The sequence below is a fragment of the Hemitrygon akajei genome, chromosome 4, assembly GCF_048418815.1.
Source record: "Hemitrygon akajei chromosome 4, sHemAka1.3, whole genome shotgun sequence".
In the NCBI taxonomy this organism is placed as follows: domain Eukaryota; kingdom Metazoa; phylum Chordata; class Chondrichthyes; order Myliobatiformes; family Dasyatidae; genus Hemitrygon; species Hemitrygon akajei.
Window position 1 is genome coordinate 81,286,408 of NC_133127.1, and position 13,453 is coordinate 81,299,860.

The following is a 13,453-nucleotide window of genomic DNA, read 5'->3' on the forward strand; positions in this document are numbered from 1 at the left end:
AAAGATGATATGGAGGTTAACTAATTAATGTAATTCACATTGAAGAAATGTTATTCATTCTATTCACCCTCTCTTTCTCACATCCTCCCTCCCTCTCTCCTTCTCTCTCACTGTCTTTCCCTCCCTCTCCTCCTCTCCCCCCTCTTCCCCTCTCTCCCTCTCTCCCCCCTGTTCTCTCTTTCATTCACATGATCCAAGTTACAAGCTAGTCTAGAGTATATCTTTATAAAAATTTGAAGTACTGTACAGAATTTGTAGTTCAGACATTGATTGAAATATTGTAGTGTTTAGGAAAATAGTTTAAATCAAAATGGTAAATGATAAATATTCTGTTTTACTTCAGTATGAGAAACCACTATATTTAAACTGAAAATATATGAAATATGATCGACACCACCCGATATGTGCAGCAATAAGATGATTCAGGACCCAATGAGACCTGACTGACAAGGTGAGACGGGAAAGCCTGCCATGCATCACTTCTCACCAACTGAACTGGTGATGAAACTGATAGCATTATCTTGGACAAGTTGAAATTTTTTTTAAAGGAGTATAAGAAGCAAGATTAATAAATAACTTGATCAAAAAGTTTGAGTGGCAGCCAATAAAAAGTTAGTAACAGTTCCACCTTCCTGCTGGTGCCAAATGCAGCCTGTGCAGCTGAACTGCAAGAACAGGCTGTTCCAGAAAACAGAGCCTGCCTGAAAACTCCCTGAAGAGACAACAACGTTCCTTTAACTTTACTGCACAGTTTCATTTTAACTATTTCTCAGTCTAACAAAACAAAACAAAGGATGCTTCTGTTAGATGTTAAGTGTAATATTTTAATTACCACATTTTGGGAACTCTGGGAAGGGGTGGAACAGGATGCCCTGTTCAAACTACAAAGATTTTTTTCTTCTTGACTTAACACAGATGGTGCAGTCAGTCAATTCTGAGCCAGCATTTTGACCTCTACCCTTTGTTCCATCAGCTGAAAGTGAGCTCGTCCAAATCAGAATGGCCAACTCTGCAAACAGATTCTCTGGAATCCTCAGCCCATTTGTTTTGTCAGCTGACAGAGACAAAAAAAAACACGTCAATTGCTGACAGATTTTCTGTGGCTGAGCTGTTCTCAGTAAACTTGTCGGCAGAACAGCTGCAAAGTTTAAAAACTCAAACATTCTAAACAGAGCTTTGTTTAAGGATAGTAGGAGAAAACAAATTGAATTTAGCAGACAGTTAAAATTTCCCAGGCCCCAAGCTGCGGAGAGTTGAATATCCTCTTTTTTCCCCTGCCCGTAAGATCCCCACCACAAAGTCAAATCTGCCTGCTGTGGGAGCTCCTGATCCAAAAGCTTTATGTGGCAATATGGAGCTGTGCTGTGGACTCATTTTATTACAGCTATTTTCTCAGATGATTTCAGAAAACTGCCAACTTGTTAATTCAGGGAATCTTAATTGTGAACCACAATCGTGCCACAAAAGGTACTTTTACACTTCTTTCAAAGAACTAAACCAGCTGAGAAAATATATCTTGATTAGGGCATATTTGTAAATATTTTGAGTTTTCTACCCAAAATACATTTAAAATTATGGAGCTGGTATGTACAACAAGCGGGCCATAAAATTTCACTGAGAGAGGGTCTGACAGCATAGGAACAGACTCTAGCCACTGATGCCAGCCACCGTACTCATCTACACTCATACCATTTTTGTAAAATACTCTCCACATTCCCGTTAATGGTCCCCCAAGGTTTACAGTAACCAATACAAACCAGTAGAAGGGAAGGGTTATATTGATCTTCGAGTAGCTTATAAGGTCGACTGAACATTGTGGGCTGACGGGACTGTACTGTGCTGTAGTGTCCTATAATCTATGTTCTAGCTTTGGAACATGGTGGGGAACCGGAACACACAGAAGAAATCATGTAATTACAGAGAGAAATGCAAACTCCACAAGTCAGAATAGAGGCAGTTGATCAACGAGCTGTGTGACTATGCCCTCTCTGTTGTACAGTGTTAAATAGAGGAAGCTAGAGGTGTTTGCTGATATTCACCACCATACTCAGCTCCTCAGAGAATGGAGCAGACCACAATTTAATGAATCAAGCCCTGGACAATATCCAGGCCTGGGCTGATAGAGGTGAAGCAAAAGCCACAGCATACAAGCACCAGGCAATGACTACATTCAACAAGGGGAAATCGAGCTATCATCTCCTGATATTCAATGGCATTGCCATCACCCACCGTCAATACCACTGACCCCAGATTAAAATGGAGTAGTCACATAAACAATGTGGCTTCAGGACTAGGTCAGAAACTAGGAATCCTGCTGCGAGAAACTCACCCAAAGCCTGTCTGCCGTCTACTGGGGTTAAGTCAGGAGTGTGACAGAATATTCTCCCACTGCCTGGCTGGGTGAAGCTTCAACAACGCTCAAGAATTTTAACACCAAAGAGGACATGTGGGTACAGGTTGTAGTGGTATCTCTTCCTTCATCAGCTGATGACTCACTGCCCAGTTTTCAGTTGCCAGAGACAATTGCGTTTTGTATGTTAGTAGTACGACACAGTATAATGGAAATGATGACTGGACTCTGTCTCCACAAGCACTGTGCAGTAATCATTCCTGTTGGTACTGTCACAGGGAGCTGATCTACAAAAGCTAAGCCGGTGAAATTAATGCCAAGTATATTTATCATCCATATTGGTTCTGTCACTGTCTCCCACCAATGTATCAAACACTCATTCCTCTCGCACACTGACTGATAACTGAAGGACTGCTGGCTGCATGGCTCAGCTTTGGTAAGTGTGTTATTCAGTGCCACTTCCTGAGATTCCAGCTCTGAAGAAAGGTGCTACTAACACTGAACATTCAATCATAAAATGCACTGTTGCAGAAACAGAGTGGAAACAAAGGAGTTCACTAGCACTGTCGTGGAAGTGACTGAACACTGGTGATTTTATTTTGTGTTCATGAAGTGGATGGGTGGCGTACTGATAATGCTGAAAAAATAGAGAGAATACAGATTTTTCAGGCCGTGTATTCTCTATCCAGCTATGGTAGCTCATCAACTGCGACAAGTCGGGTGCTTTTTCCTAGGTACTTGAAATGGATCTGGCTCAATGGGGCAGTCATGGTTACAAGAGGAGCTAGTTTAAGCCACCTCCGTTGAATAAAGCAGGAGAGTTGTGGGATGAAGAAGTAAACTGCAAGAAGAAAGATTGATTTTGAACACTCAGATATATAAAAAGGTCTATTCTTCTGCTGATCATTGATCTGCAGTGGCTGAGCCCAAGGTCATGGACATCCTTCACTTAATGTGGCTAGGGCTTCCTGCCATCTATGGCTGCCCGTTGCACTAGCATATTAGTCTCCCCTGCAAGTGGATTGAAGAATATTAATGAGGCTGTTGCAATGTGTCTGTGTAACGTTCTGCCAGGTTTGAAAGCTAGAAGTGTAAAAGGTTTTAAATGGACCTATGATTGTTGGAACAGTATTAAGCATGCGAGTGTCTTGGGGCATAGATGGGAGTGTTGATGGCTGGGCATTATTGTTATGTGAATAATGTGGTGATAGTGCACGGAACAGGTCCATGTGTAATAGTTGGCAGGTGGACTTTACTGTTGTTTACTCTTACTCTGACCTTGATCATATGTGTGAGGTCATCAAACTTCTGACCAATCCGGAACCATGCTCCATGGGCAATATTGAATGTGATTACCTTCTTGATTGACTTCTCTCGTTGTCTTCTCATTTTGTCATGGGGGGGGGGGATTCCAGGATTCCCAAGTGCAGCGGACCTCTCTTCCAATGCCCATCACTTTGATCAGGATGTTCAGGTTGGCATTAGTAAAAGAATATGCCCAATCTTGGGTCGGTGCCAACATTTATTTCTACAGTTCAACCCAAGCTGGATAATGAGTTAGTGCAGGTGCAGATATACAGTATGGTGTGAATCAGGACAGGTCAGTTAGTTTCAGCAGGGGCATGGGACTCTTGAAATTATTATGGCTAATGTGCAGATATATCATGATCTGAGCCTTTTAAATGAGTATATATTTTCATGCATTATGTCTCCACCCCACCTTTTATGTGCTTTCGTATATCTGACCTATAAGCTAATAAATATCAATCATGACAATTATGATCATTTTTATTTCTGTTTCCAATCACTAAACTTTTATTTTTGATATTCTTTATGAACAAGGTATGCAAGAAATTATATTTATATAACATTTTCACATCAGAATCTCTCAAATAGCTCTATAGGAAATGCGGTATTTCTAACAAATAATTGGTATTGTAATCAAGAGAAATCAGCGGCCAATTTAAATAACAGGTACAAATAAGATTTTTTAAAAGTATATTTCTTACTGGAGATTTATATCTCTTTTAATTTTAACAGCTTATAGTAGTAATGATGTTCACACCTATACCAAGGAGAAGGGTATCCAGATGCAAATTCTCTTTGAACTTCTCTGGATTTTTCTGGAACTTTGAAAAGATCCCCTAACTCATAGTACATTCAATAACAGTGAATTACGGCATTGTGCATTTGCAAGAGGCATTTATCCTGCAAAATATTGGAAACTAATACCCAATATGCTTCAATGTAAAGGCTGCCAGCCATTGCATTATTTAGCTGGGCTCTATGGTTGAAATGTTGAAATTCTGGTGGTTGTGCCGGCTTAGAGAGGGTGGCGGAGGGTTGCTAAAATGGAGCTCATCTGCTCAGAAGGAGACAATTAAAAACAGAAAAGAAAACAAATGCTGGAATTGTGAGATCCGACACACTCTAGCTGTTGGAAATCCAGAATGAAAGAGAATCCTGAACCATCAACTGTGGAGAATGAGAAACAAATTCAAGTTGGTTCTTTAATCAGAGCAGCCAGTTCTGAAACCAACTGGATGGTTGGTTATCTGAAACTGTTGAATCCAGAGCACAGTAGCTTCCACATTCCATCCTCAGATTCCAGTTATCAGTAACTTTAGTTCTCCATTCCACACCCAATTGGACCTCTCTGTTTATCTCCTCCTGTGCCATTCCTCATTAAGCTTGAGCAACATCTTCTGAACATGATCCAATTTTCCATGTACTCATTTGACTGACTTGAAGCATGTTCCATGGAGTCAAATTTTTGGTCAGTGCAAAATATCCACACAGTTCCCTACAGCATCCATGCTTGATGTGACCATCAACTCTGCAATCACGAATTGTGTTGCTGGAAGCCATGCCGAATCAATGCCGATCTTCTGCAACCCTTCAGAGATAAGCATTTTCATCACTATCTCCAGAGTACAGTGTTGGCTTGGAGAGGGCTCTGCCCTTTACTCAGGCTCTCCAAAGCTGTCCCTCCCACAGATGGCTGGCTCACCGGTGAACTAAGAGTCACCAAATGAAAGCCCAACCGTTTATGTAACTGGATCCACACTCTTGTGTATATTTGAACTGATGTGCAGTAAGCATGATTCATGTAATAATGTACCCTCAGAATGAAGCAGCTTCCTCGACGAGTTCTTCAGCTAGAAAGAGCTAAATTGCTGCTGTATGTATGGGAGCCTCTATAGATGTAACTGGGTGAGGGATTAAGAAGCTGTGGTAAAGCTGAAGTGAATGGGAATCGATGGGAAAATCCTCCATTGGGAGAGTGGAGGGACATAAATTGCATAAAGGAAAATGGTTACAGTCAACTCTCGCTATCCAGAGTCAACTCAAGATATCTCCACACAAGCTCCCCAGAGCAATGTCCTAGAAACAGCCAACTTCAGCTAATTTGCTAGAGGTGGGACTCACTGGCCTTGCCATCAGAGTGATCCAGAACATCCAGAAACATCCAGAAACCTACTTGGAATCGGCACACGAATACTCTGATATTCTGAGGTAAGTGACTCACATGAAAAGTCTTTTCCACCATTGACAAGACACAAGTCAGGACTTCAAAGGAATATTTCCCCTGGTGTCAAGCAGCTGCAAACAACATTCCAGCAGCTTGACACCATCCAGGGAAACATTCTACTTGATCAGCATTCGTTTTGCCAGCCTAAACTTTTGTTCCCTCCAACAAGTTCACACCATGTACTATCTACAGTATGTGCTATCGAAAAGAAATGTTCTGGAGCCACATCCAAATCCATCATATTGAAAAACAAGTGCTGCATGCCTTCTAAAGCGGCTTCTCCTTTATTGTTGCTGGGTCAAAACCCCGGAACTTCCTGGCCCAGAACACAATGGGAATATCTCTGCCAGATACGCTGCAGCAGTTCAAGAAATTCATCATCACTCTCACGAAAGCAAACAGTGAAGGGCAATAAGTGCCAGCTTTGCCAATGTGATTTTAAAAAAAGGCAAGAAAAGAATGTTATATCTTATCATCAGGAAGATGATTATATTTCATTTTTACTGCTGAGACCAAACCAACAGGGTTTCACGTTACATGTTGCCAGGAAGGTGGGATGTTACCAGTTGTACTAGTTACGAGCAGTCCATGGCATCCCAGCTCCATTTTACATTGTCTGGTGCTTCACATTGCCCTTTGTCACAATATGTGACAAGAGAGACATGTTTCTAATTAGCGATGTACCTGTGAGATGAATTGTGGTAGGTTAGGTGAAGGATCGTATTAGAGAAAAGGCTGTAAAATTTCCACAGGTTTAGGGTGATTAAACACAGATGGTCATATTGATGGAAGTGAGGTAGTGTGTACAGGAAAGATGCTTGCTGTTTCAAAGTCTGTAGAGAGTGATGTTATGGATTTGAAAAGGCAAAGTGGGGATCAGCTTGAAACAAACATCGGGTTGGTTTGTGACACTTATTGGATAGCAATGACAATGACTTACTATACTTTGATTAAGTTAACTAGAAAAAATAAATCAGCAGAAGCAAACAGTAAAGTGTTATGAAATTTAAAAGAATAATTGTAATATATACTTAAAGTATTTGATTAAGAACACAAGAACATACAAAATAGAGCAGAAGACCATGTGTGTCCTCCCTCCCCCACCAATTTCAGAAGATCATACCTTAACTTTCACCTCATGTCACTTGCTTTCAGTAAGCCATAATCCCTTGATTCCCTTAATATCTAAAAATCCACCAATCTCTTTTCCGAACATAATCAATAACCGAGTCTCTGTATGCCGCTTAGGTGGAAAATTTCAAAGTTTCTAAAGAAACTTCCTCTCCCCTCTGTCTTGGGGAGGGGTCAATCCCTTATTTTGAAAATGTGACTCTTGCTTCTAGACACCCCAGGCAGGGATGATCAGGTGATCAGGGGAAATCTCATTCATCTTTCAAATTCATCAATCCAGACAAGACTTTTGTACATTTCAGTGAATTACCTGTAATTCTTCTGAACTCTAGACTATAGGCCCTGTCATATGACAAAAATACCTTGCCAGGAATCAACCTGGTGAACATACATTACAGTCTTTCTGTCACAAGTTTATCCTTCCTCATGTAGGAACATTCTAGATGCTATTTTATATATAATTAGAACAAAATGTCTGAACTCTTGCACTCAAATCCTCTTGCAATGAAGGTTAATTGCTGATAGTTGTAAGAATAATAGGGTTATATATTAGTGGGAGATTTTAATTTCCTCCATATTGACTGGGCCACCCAGAGGGCTAAGGGCCTTGTACAGAGTGGAATTTGTGAAATGTGTCCTGGAAAGTTTCCTGAGACAATAGATTGAGAGTCCAACATGGGAAGGTGCAATGCTGGACCTCTTCTTAGAGAAAGAGCCAGGAGAAGCAACTGAAGTAGCAGTCAGGGAACACGTTGGCTCTAGTGACTATAGTTCTATTTGTTTTAAGATAGTGATGGAGATGGGCAGGACAGGTCCATAAAGTATAGACGAAAACCTCTTGGAAGGGAAAGGAACAAGCAGCAACTGAGAGTCTTTTAAGATATCAAGAGTCCAGGAACAGCATGTTCTTGTTAGCGTAAAGGGTAATCCTGGCTAGTTTAGGGAACCTTGGGTGACAATCAATAAAGAGAAAAAAGAAAGAAGCATGTATTGAGGTTAGGAGGTCAGGATCAAGTGAATCCCTTGAAGACTGTATAGCGATTAGCAATACTCTTAAGAAAGAAATCAGGAAATCGAAGAGAGTGTATGAGGTGGATCTGCCAGGTAATGTTAAGGACAATCCCAAAAGGTTCTACTGTTCGATTAAAAGGTTGGCCAGGGAGAGAGTAGGTAACCTCGGAGGTTAGCAGTGCCACACATGCCTTGAGCCACAAGAGATGGTAGATTTTTAATGAATATTCCACCTTGGTGTTTAGTGAAGAGAAAATCATGGTTGCTCAAGAGATAAAGGAAACAAGTGGAAATATTATGGAGGACATTTATAACATGAAGGAGGAGGAACTTGTAGCCTTACAGCATATTAAGGTGGTCAAATACCCAGGGTCTGACTGAGTCCATCCTTGGACATTGTGGAGGTTAGAAAGGAAATTGCGGAGACCCTTGGGGAGCTATTTGCTTCATCATTAGCCGCTGGTGAAGTTCCCAAAGACTGGAAGGTGGCTAACATTGTTGCATTGTTTAAGAAGGGTAGCAAGGACAAACAAGGGAACTATAACCAAATATCAGTAGTGCGGAAGCTGCTGGAAGGAATTCTGAGGGATAGGATCTACCAGCATTTTGATAGATGATTAGGATGAGTAAACATGGCTTTGTGCATGGATGTCATGCTCAATTAACTTTTTAATGTTTTTTAAAGATATAACCAAAAAGGTAAGTTTGCATAAGTCAGTGAATGTTGTCTATTTTGACTTGAGCAAGACCTTTGACAAAGTCTCACATGGTCAACTGGTCTGGAAGATTAGGTCCCATAGAATTCTAGGGAGAGACAGTCAGGTGGATTGAAAACTCGCTCAGAGGTAGGAAGCAGATGGTGGAGGTTGAAGATTGTTTCTTGGAATGGCAGACCTTGAGTAGTAGTGTGCTGCAGGGTCCAGAATTGGGACAGTTGTTATTCATTATTTGTATAAATGTTTGCGGATGACATGAAATTAGGAGGTATTGAAAGTGAAGAAGGCTGTAATAGATTACAGGGGAGTTTCGATCAGTTAGGGAAATGGGCCAGAGAATGGGAAAAGAATTTCAATGCAGATTACTGTGAGGTGATGCATTTTGGAAAGTCAAACCACCATAGAACTCATGCTATGAATGGTAGGGCAACATGGAGTGTGCTGGAACAGAGGGACTTAGTACAAATCCATAGTTCATTGACAGCAGCTAAAGTAGCACAAGGTGCTAAAGAAGGTACTTAACAAACTGTTTAGGAGTTTGGGCATAATGTTGTAGTTGTACAAATTATTGGTGAGACCGTACTTAGATTACTGCGTGCAGTTTTAGTTGTCCTGGTGTAAGAAAAATGTGGTAAAACTGAAAAGAATGCAGGAAGGAATTACAAGGATATTGCTAGGATGAGAGGCTATAGGGAAAAGGTGGTCAGACTAGGTATTTATTCCTTGGAACGCAGGAGGATGGGGGCAAACTTATAGAAATGTTTAAAATTATGAGAGGCATAGATAAGGGGGATGGTAACAGTTATTTCCTCCAGGGTGGGGAAGGCCAAAACTAAGTGGCATAGAGTTAAGGTGAGAAGAAAAAGATCTAAAGGTATGTGGAATGAGCTGTCAGAGGAAGTCTTGAAGCAGGTACCATATATCATTCAGGAAGCACGTGGATAAGGGCATAGAGGGATGTGGGCTGAATGCAGGAAATTGGGATAGCTGGGTGAGCACCGTGTTCAGCATGGACGAGTTGGGCTGGAACACCCGTATTGCTCTATTGCTCTATGACTCTATAACATACTGTTTGCCTTCCTACCTGTTTGTTGTACCCACATATTAACTTCATGTTAATTTGTCAACAATTATCTCCAGGTCCCTTTGCAAACTGACATATTTTAATCAATCAGCCTTTATAAAACACTCCGCATTCCTATTTCCCTAACCAGACTTGATGAGCTCACGTTCTCTGTTTCTAGACCGTGTATGTTCACATAAATGTCTGTATTACCTGAAGCCTACTTTGTAGTGTCTTTACAGCCCCCACACGGTCACCTGGTTTAACATCATCAGCAAACTTAGATGTATCATGGTTGATCTCCTCATCCAAACCATTGATATAATCTGTGAAAACCAGGGTTCAAACAATAAATTCTGTAATACAGTGCTGGACCAGTCACAGTCTCACTAAATTAAAAGTAACCTGTCTATTCCTGTCCTTTGCATTTTATCCATCAGCCTAACCTCAGTACATTCAATATTGGTATATTACCTCAATAAAATGTTCTTAATCGTGTTTAGCAATCTTTTGTTACCAAAGGCTTTCTGAAATTCCAAATTAACAACATCGGCTGGTTCACTTAATCTAATCTTCTAGTTGTAATTTTAAAAAAATCAGATTTCTCAATCATGACTTCCATTTCAATATCTCTGTTGACTCTTGCCAATCGTTTTATTTTGATGTGCCCCCTGTTGCTGTCTCCTTGTAGCACTTTCCCAATTAAGCTGACTGGTTTATAATTCCCTGACTCCTTTCTTTCCTGCCTAAAGTAAGGACACCGCTGTTGTTGGCCGAATCTAGGGTGGTGATGAGTCAGCATATAGCAGGGAGATTGAACATCTGTCTGAGCGGTGCCACAGCACCAACCTCTTATTCAGCAAGAACAAGCAACTGGTTATTGGCTTCAGGAGAAGGAAACCGGAGGTCCATGAGCCAGACCTCAACCAAGGACCAGAGACGGAGAGGGTCAGCAACTTTAAATTCCTCAGTGTTATTATTTCAGAGGATCTGTCCTGGACCCAACACGTAAGTGCAATTATGAAGAAAGCACTGGAGCTGCTTCTACTTCCTTAAGAGTTTGTAGAGATATGGCATGACATCTAAAACCTTGACAAACATCTATAGATGTGTGGTGGAGAATATATTGACTGGTTGCATCACAGCTGATATGGAAACACCAATGCCCTTGAATGGAAAATCCTCCAAAAAGTAATGGATGTGGTCAAGTCCGTCACAGTTAAAGCTCTCCCCACCATTGAGCACTTCTACGTGAAACATTGTCGCAGGAAAGGAACATCCATCGTCAGGGACCCCCACCACTCAGGCCATCTCACTACTCCCATCAGTAAGAAGGTACAGGTGCCTCAAGACTCACACCACCAAGTTCAGGAATAGTTATTACCCCTCAACCATCAGGCTCTTGACTCAAAGATTATAACATGACTCAACTTCACTTGTCCCATCATTGAAATGTTACCACAACCAATGGACTCATTTTCAAGGTCTCTTCATCTCATATTCTCAATATTTATTGTTTATCTATCTATCTATCTATCTATCTATCTATCTATCTATTTATTTATTTATTTATTTATTATTAGTATTTATTTATTTTTTTATTTGCATAGTTTGTTATCTTCTGCACACTGGTTGATTGCCCAAGCCGGTGCAGTCTTTCATTGGTTCTATTATGGTTATTATTCTATAGATTTGTTGAATATACTTGCAAGAAAGTGAATCTCAGGGTTGTATATGGTGATATACAGCGATATGAACTTTGATAATAAAGTTACTTCGAACTTTGTTGAAATCTGTGGGGCCATGCACAGACCCCCTTAATCAACAAAGAAACACTGGGAAAAAGTTCTTTGAGTTCCACAGTTACTCCAAGCATCTGATCCTTAACCATTTCTGAGATGTTTGTGTGCCTTTATCTGTGAAGACAGACATAAAGAAATTGTTTAATTTCTCTCCTACTACCTTGTTCCCCAGTGTATTTTTCTGTCTCAGTCTGTAAGGGACCCATGTTAACATTAATCCTGATCTTTGTACTAAGCTGTTATGGAATGTTTTGACATTTCTCACTTCTACTCTTGTGTTCTAGTTTACTTGTCCTCAAAAGTGTCTTGGTTCTCCTTTGAACAGTTCTGAAGTTTTCCCAGTCTTTGGGCTGACTGTTTTTAGCAACATTATCAGCATTGTCGGAGGCGGGGCAGTCAAGGTGCTAAACGGTGACTCCTTTGCTTGCATCTTCATAAACAGCTCTATTTCCATCTTTGATATCTCTTTTTTTTCCTTTTCAAGGTTCTATTGAAGACCCTGACCTGGAGTTACACTTTGACTTTGGTTTTTTGTGGGAATGGGTCCCAATCCCAGCCCTCAGCGTGTTGTTTGTTATGTGTCCCCTCTCGCTGTGAAACGGAGACACCTCATTTTCCCTCATTAGGGAGAGAGAGAGCCAGTGGTATGTCAAATTACTGGGTGAACGAGTAGTTTTGGGGGTACTGCAAGTCTGTGTCTTTATTGATGCTTTGCTACACGCTCGAGCGCTCGATGGAGGGTGATGACGCTTTTCTGCTGGTGGGAGTGGGGGGGTCATTGCTTTGCTGCTGCTTGTGCGTGGGAGGTGGAATTGGGGGGAGCTTTGGGGTTCTAATGTTTTAACTGTCATTCATTCTTTGGGGCACTTCTCTGTTTTAATGGATGTTTGTGAAGAAAAAGCATTTTAGGATGTATATTGCATGCATTTCTCTGACATTAAATGTACCTATTGCAACCAAATTTGTTTGATCTAATACTAACTTCGAATTTTCTACTAGCTATGGCTGCACCGCTTCTTCAGTTACTTCTGGTCTTTGCAACCACAGTTTCTAACCGGCATTGGGGCTCTGCTTGAAATACTGCTGCAGGTTTTGTTTTGCATCTGTCTGAAAGGGAAGAGGGATCAGATAGATCGCAGCTGCGAAATGGTTGCATTCCTTCAGCTCTTCGATGGGCTGTTGGCCTGTGTTATGTTCTTAGTCACCTTGTTCGGGGCTTGAACACAAGTATTTCTGACTCAGTGAGTTATGATTGACATCATGCATTAATGAATGACACCAGTATAATGCATTCATAACACTTCAAAAAGATGAAGTCACAGAGCAAAACTAAGCAAGGTTTCTACTTCCAATGTATTTTTTGAAGATTTAAACAAAATCAGGATTCTACATGCTAATAGACGGCTGACAGGACATTCAATCATGCAGCTCAGATGACATCATCGCCACAAGTTCTCAGAAAGAAGCTCAAGCAATTTATACGAACATCAGCAGAGCCAAACTGATTAAATTACTGCTCTGAAATTCAATGCTGTCCATTTTCTAATATGTACTGTATAGTTTACATCATAAAACATTTAATCTTAGCTATATTGAACACAAGGAGTGAAAAAATATCAAATGTAAAGCTAAAGATAAATATAACACGCCAATATCTGTAACTGCAATAAAATGCATATATACATTTATCTGGAATAAACACCATGAGCTGGTGGAATTGTGGTTCCAAAAACAACATAAATTGTAAGAGATAAAATTCTTTGATATATAACTTTTTTTTTCAATTCCTCTATTTGATTATGCTCCAGACATTGCAGTCTTATTTTTGTCATGTTTATTATACTCCTA

The 13,453-nt window shown here is 40.5% G+C and overlaps 1 long non-coding RNA gene across 1 annotated transcript; it reads left to right on the top strand.

Annotated features, from left to right (window-relative positions):
- Positions 1-342: 342 nt before the first annotated feature.
- On the top strand, positions 343-13,158 carry LOC140726490 (uncharacterized). The gene is made up of 3 exons (XR_012098650.1): positions 343-451; positions 12,090-12,249; positions 12,605-13,158. It is a non-coding gene; the product is annotated as an uncharacterized lncRNA (long non-coding RNA).
- The last annotated feature ends 295 nt before the right edge of the window (positions 13,159-13,453 follow it).